Below are 7066 nucleotides of genomic sequence, written 5' to 3'. Positions count from 1 at the left end.
TGAGGGCTGGGACTGAGAAAAGGTGGGGGGAGGGGAAATGAGGAAGCTGGAGAAATCCGCATTCATCCCCTTTCTTCTGGTATGGAGGGAATGTCTTACGAGGAAAGGCTGAGGGACTTGAGGCTGTTTTCATTAGAGAGAAGAAGGTTGAGAGGTGACTTAATAGAGATATATAAGATAATCAGAGGGGTAGATAGGGTGGACAGGGAGAGCCTTTTTCCAAGTATGGTGACGGTGAGCACGAGGGGGGCATAGCTTTAAATTGAGGGGTGATAGATATAGGACAGATGTCAGAGGTAGTTTCTTTATTCAGAGAGTAGTAAGGGTATGGAATGCTTTGCCTGCAACGGTAGTAGACTTGCCAATGTTAAGTACATTTACGTTGTCATTGGACAAGCATATGGATGTATATGGAATAGTGTAGGTTAGATGGGCTTCAGATTGGTATGATAGATCAGCGCAACATTGAGGACAGAAGGGCCTGTACTGTGCTGTAATGTTCTATGTTCTATAATTATTAAGGAAGTTAACAACAGAACATTTGGAAAATCAGAGCCAACTGATCAGATTCAACTGAACAGATAAAGACTGCACATGGTGAGGTCAATGCAGGAGAGAGAAAGAGAGAGAAAGAGAGAGAGAGAAAGAGAGGGAGAGAAAGAGAGAGAGGGAGAAAGAGAGAGAGAAAGAGAGAAAAACCCACACTGCTACCTGACACAGCAGTAAGCCTGCGCAGTTACTGCCTTCACTGTTGAATTCATGTATCACTGGACATCGGAGTGCACCTGGGAAAATGAACAAATAGTGAAATTCACAACTGATCTAACTGTTTGGGAGAGGTCACAACACAGAAACAGATAAGTGAATAGTTTTAAGTGTGGCCTTGGGGCCTTGCTGCAAATCTGCAACAGTGGATAGAGTGGGTTCTTTCTTGAATATATGTTTTATTGAGATTTGTATCTTGATTAAACTTAAAAATATAAGCCATAAGTATTGAAGTGGCCTGAAGCAGTGTTTTATAGAGGAATAAGACGGGGCTGTTTTCTGGGTCTGCAGATTGGAAGAAGCAAAAATGGCCTTTAGTAGAGTGATATGGTCGTCTTGTCAGATGTGGGAGTTAGGGAGAGTTTACGTGCTACTGAGGATTATATCTGCAATACTTGTCAGATGTGGGAGTTAGGGAGAGTTTACGTGCTACTGAGGATTATATCTGCAATACATGCTGTTGGTTGCGAATCCTGTCAGATCGAATGGAACGGTTCAAGCGACAGTGAGAGGCAGCGAGGCATTTACAAGAGCAAGGGGGTGTGATGGATGGCAGTTATAGGAAGGGAGAAAAGCCGTAGATACAGTCACATAGACGGGTTAACTCCAGGAAAGGTAGGAGAGGTAGGCAGGTAGTGCAGGAGTTTTCTGTGGCTGTCCCCATTTCAAATAAGTATGTTGCATTGGAAAATGTAGGGGGTGATGGATTCTCAGGGGAATGTAGCACAAAGAGCCAAGTTTCTGGTATTGAGACTGGCTCTAATGCAATGAGGGGTATGTCAGATTCCAAGAAATTGATTGTGTTAGGGGACTGTCTAGTCTGAGGCACAGACAGACGTTTCTGTGACCAGCAGCAAAAAATCAGAATGGTGTATTGCTTCCCTCATGCCAAGATCTAGGATGTCTCAGAGAGTGTAGAATGTTGTCAAAGGGGATAGGGCCCAGGAGGAGAATCATTGTACAAATTGGAACCAATGACATAGGAAGGAAAAGGTTGAGAATCTGAAGGGAGATAGGCAGGAATTTAAAAAGGAGCTCCTCGAGAATAGTAGTATCTCATGGAATAAAGGGAGAACTAGCCATTTAGTTAGAGAACTGGCTCAAAGTTAGAAGACAGAGGGTGGTGGTGGAGGGTTGTTTTTCAGACTGGAGGCCTGTGACCAGTGGAGTGCCACAAGGATTGGTGCTGGGTCCACTACTTTTTATCATTTATGTTAATGATTTGGATGTGAGCTTAAGAGGTATAGTTAGTAAGTTTGTAGATGACACCAAAATTGGAGGTGTAGTGGATAGCGAAGAAGTTATCTCAGATTACAATGGGATCTTGATCAAATGAGCCAACGGGCTAAGAAGTGGCAGATGAAGTTTAATTTAGATATATTCGAGGTTTTGGATTTTAGGAAAGCAAATCCTTGCAGGTCTTATACACTTAATGATAAAGTCCTATGGAGTGTTGCTGAACAAAGAGACCTTGGAGTGCAGGTTCATAGCTCCTTGAAAGTAGAGGTGCAGGTAGATAGGATAGTGAAGAAGGCGTTTGATATGCTTTCCTTAATTGGTCAGAGTATTGAGTACAGAAGTTGGGAGGTCATGTTGCGGCTGTACAGAACATTGGTTAGGCCACTGTTGGAATATTGCGTGCAATTCTGATCTCCTTCCTATTGGATGGATGTTGTGAAACTTAAAAGGGTTCAGAAAAGATTTACGAGGATGTTGCCAGGGTTGGAGGATCTGAGCTACATGGAAAAGCTGAACAGGCTGGGGCTGTTTTCCCTGGAGTTTCAGAGGCTGAGGAGTGACCTTATAGAGGTTTACAAAATTATGAGGGGCATGGATAGGATAAATAGGCAAAGTCTTTTCCCTGGGGTCGGGGAGTCCAGAACTAGAACTAGGTTTAGCGTGAGAGGGGAAGATATTGAAGGGACGTAAGACACAATGTTTTCACACAGCAGGTGGTGCATGTGTGGAATGGACTGCTAGAGGAAGTGGTGGAGTCTCATACAATTGCAACATTTAAAAGGCATCTGGATTGGTAAATGAATAGGAAGGGTTCGGAGGGATATGGGCCAGGTGCTGGTAAGTGGGACTAGATTGGATTGGGATATCTGGTCGGCATGGATGAGTTGGACCGAAAGGTCTGTTTCCGTGCTGTACAACTTTATGACTCAATTGATATAGACAACAAACAGCAATGGCCCCAGCACTGACCCCTGAGGCACTCCACTAGTCACAGGCCTCCAGTCCAACAAGCATCCTTCCATTGTTACCCTCTGCTTCCTACCATCAAACCAATTTTGTATCCAATTTGCAAACTCGTTCTGGATTTCATGCAATCTAACCTTCCAGATCAGCCTGCCATGTGGAACCTTATCAAAGGCCTTACTGAAATCCATATAGATTAAGTCTACTGCCCTGTCCTCATCAACCTTCCTGGTCACTTCAAAGAAATCTAACAAATTTGTGAGGCATGGTCTCCCATGCATAAAGTCATGCTGACTAATCCTAATCAAACCCCATCTTTCCAGATGCATATATATCTTATGCCTCAGAATTTTCTCAAGTAACTTACCTACCACAGATGGTAAGCTTACCAGTCTATAGTTCCCAGGTTTTTCTTTGCAGCTTTTCTCAAATAAGGCACAACATTTGCTACCCTCTAGTTTTCTGGAACCTCACCTGTGGCTGACAATGATGCAAAAATATGAACTAGGCCCCCCCACAACTTTCTTCTCTAGCATTTTGCAGTGTTCTTGAATATATCTGGTCAGTACCAGGAGATTTATCCACTTTCATACATTCTAATGTGTCTAACACCTCCTCTACTGTGATATGGACTGTCCCCAAGATATCACCACTAACTTCCCCAAGTTCCCAAGTCTTCATGTCTTTCTTCCGATAAACAAAGTGGAGAGATATTCATTGAGGATCTCACCCATCTCCTGTGGTTCTACCCATACATGTCCAGTTCGGTCCTTAAGTGGCCCTATTCTGTCTGGTTATTCTTTTTCTTTTATTAGACTTAAAGAACCTCTTTGGATTCACCCTAATCTTCTCAGCCAAGGCTATCTCATGCCCCATTTTCACCCTCCTGATTTTCTTCTTCAGAAAACTCCTGTATCCCTGTCTACCTCCAGGGATTCTCTTGATCCCAGCTACCTGTATCAGAACCATGCCTCCTGCATTTTTCTGGTCAAAGCCTCATTATCTCTTGTCATCCAGGGTTTCCTATTCCTGCCAACCTTGCCCTTCACCCTCACAGGAGCATATAGACCTTGAACTCTAGCTATCCTGTTTTTAAAGGCCTCCCACTTGCCAGAGGTCCCTTTGCCTGCAAACAAACTACTCCAATCAACCCCTGCAAGCTCCTGTCTAATTTCACTAAAATTCGCTTTGTCCAAATTTATAACTTGAACCTGTGGACTCGTTTTGTCCCTCTTCATAGCGATTTTAAAATTAATAGAACTATGGTCACTGGTCCCAAATGCCGCCCCCCCCACTGTCACTGTCGTCACCTGTCATGCCTTATTTCCCAAGAGTAGGTCGGGTTTTGCTCTTTCCCGAGTAAGACCCTCTCTGCTGCTTGAGGAAACTTTCCTGAACACATTTAACAAATTCCACCTCATCTAAGCCTTTAATGCTCTAGCAGTCCCAGTCTATTTTAGGAAAATTAAAATCCTCAAATATGACAACCCTACTGCTCCTGCAAGTCTCCCCACTCTCCCTGCATATTTGTTCTTCCAATTCCCGTTGACTATTTGGGGGGCTTATGGGACAACCCCAATAACATCACCATCCTCTTTTTATTTCTTAGCTGCTCCCACAAAGTCTCACTGGATGCTCCTTCAGTTATTTCATCTCTGACTACTGCTATGGTACTGGCCTTAATCAAAAAGGCAACTCCCCCTCCCCATTACCTCTGTCCCACCTAAAGCACCTGTGCCCTGACACATTAAGCTACCAGCCCTTAGCCATTTTCTGTAATGGCTATAATATCCCAGTCCCATGTACCTATCCACAACCTTACCTGTCATCCTTTCTGCATTGAAATAGATGCAGTTTGACCCAACAGGTATTCTTTGCTCCCTGTCATGTTCCAGCCTGGCCTGTCTGTTTACTTTTCTATTTCTGATTACTGTATCTCCTTTGAGCATCACATTTGCCTCCCTGCTGTTGAGCACTCCCCTGACCCATCAATCTCATTTAAACCCTCCTTTGCAGCACTAGCACACCTGGCCGCCAAGATATTGATCCCCCTTCAGTTCAGGTGCAACCCATCCCTTATGAACAGGTCACCTCTGCCACAGAAAAGATCCCAAAGATCTAAAAATCTGAATCTCTGCCCCATTCACTAATTCCTTAGCCAAACATTCATCTGCCATGTCCTCCTGTTCTTACCCCCACTAACATGTGGCACTGGAAGTAATCAAGATTATCACCAAAGAGGTCCTGGTTTGAAATTTTTTCCCTTGCTCTCTATAATTACTCCACTGGACCTCATCCTTATTTCAGTCCATGTCAATTGTGCCAACGTGCACAATGACTTCTGGCTGCTCCCCTCCCCCTTGAGAATGTTCTGTAGCCACTCTGAGGCATCCTTGACCCTAGCATCTGGGAGGCAACATACAATTCTAGATTCCTGCTTGTGGCCACAGAATCTCCTGTCTGTCCCCCAACTATTGGGTTTCCTATCACTGAGGTCCTGTTTTCCTTTATGCTTTCCCGCTGTGCCTCAAAGGCAGTCTTAATGCCACCAATCTGACTACTGCTGCTTTCTCCTGAATGGTATTCCTCCCCCAACGGGATCCAAAATGGTATGCTTGTTTTCAAAGGGAATGGCTACAAGGGATTCTGCACTGTCTGACTACTCCATTTGCTTTCCTCGTGGTCACCTAGCTACTCTCTGAAAATTAGATTAGATTAGATTACTTACAGTGTGGAAACAGGCCCTTCGGCCCACAAGTCCACACCGACCCGCCGAAGCGTAACCCACCCATACCCCTACATTTACCCCTTTACCTAACACTACGGGCAATTTAGCATGGCCAATTCACCTGACTTGCACATCTTTGGACTGTGGGAGGAAACCGGAGCCCCCGGAGGAAACCCACGCAGACACGGGGAGAACGTGCAAACTCCACACAGTCAGTCGCCTGAGTCGGGAATTGAACCCGGGTCTCTGGCGCTGCGAGGCAGCAGTGCTAACCACTGTGCCACCGTGCCGCCCGTGCTCTGTCTGCACCTTAGGTGTGAACACCTAACTAAAACTCTTATCTATGAAGGGCTCAGCATTTTGGATGATCCTGAGTACATCCAGCTCCAGCTCCAGCTCCAGCTCCAGCTCCCTAATATGGTCTCCCAGGAGCTGCAGCTGGATGTACTTGCCACACGTGTAGTTATCAGAGACAATGGAAGTCTCTGGGCTCCCACATCCTGCAGGAGGAATATGCGACTGCTCTAACTGCCATCTTAACTAAAAAAGGAAAGTTAAAAGGACATTACCTGAGCTTATCTGTACTTTTTGCTGAGCCACTGCTCTCCAAATCCTTTCGAGCCAAAACCTTATTTCTTATTCTGTGACCAAAAAAATTTTGCACTCTTTGAAACCAGGCCCATGATGCTGTCCTCTTCAATGCAGGTGACTGCTTCCAGGCTGTAATGTCTGTGCCGAAGTCATGCCTCTCCCTCTCAGTCACCCTTTGCTGGATGTGTTCAAAAAGGTGCCTCAAAAAAAAGTCAAGTCCTAAGCTAAAAGCCCACAGTATTTGAGGTAGTATATTGGCATGGATAGAAAATTGTCTTCTGGGCAGAAAAAAGCAAGTGGAGATAAGGGAAACTTTTTCAGTTTGGCAACTTGTGAGTTCATGGGGATCAGTGCTGGGGTTACAACTGTTTATTATATATAAAGGGAAGAAGCAAATGCAATGTAGTAAAATTTGCAGATGACCCAAAAATAGGTGGAAAGGCCAGCTGCGAAAGGAATACAAACAAATCGTTTACAGAGAGAGGTTGGTAGATTAAGTAAGTAGGCAAAAAGTTAGCAAATGGAGTATCATGCAGGAAAATGTGAAGATGTTTGTTTTGGATGGGAGAAGAAAAGAATAGAGTATTATTTAAATGGAGAGCAATTGCAGAAAGCTGCAATACAAAGGGACTTGGGGGACTTGTACATGAAACACAAAAACTAGCACACAGTGCAGCAGGTTATCAGGATGGCTAATATAATGTTTACCCTTACTTTAAGGGGATTGGGAGTATAAGAGTGGGGAAGTCTTACTGGAACTGTACAAGGTGCTGTGAGACT

Source organism: Chiloscyllium plagiosum, chromosome 30 (genome assembly GCF_004010195.1).
Source record: "Chiloscyllium plagiosum isolate BGI_BamShark_2017 chromosome 30, ASM401019v2, whole genome shotgun sequence".
NCBI classification, from domain to species: domain Eukaryota; kingdom Metazoa; phylum Chordata; class Chondrichthyes; order Orectolobiformes; family Hemiscylliidae; genus Chiloscyllium; species Chiloscyllium plagiosum.
The sequence above is the reverse complement of the archived record's forward strand: the minus strand, read 5'-3'. Positions refer to the sequence as shown.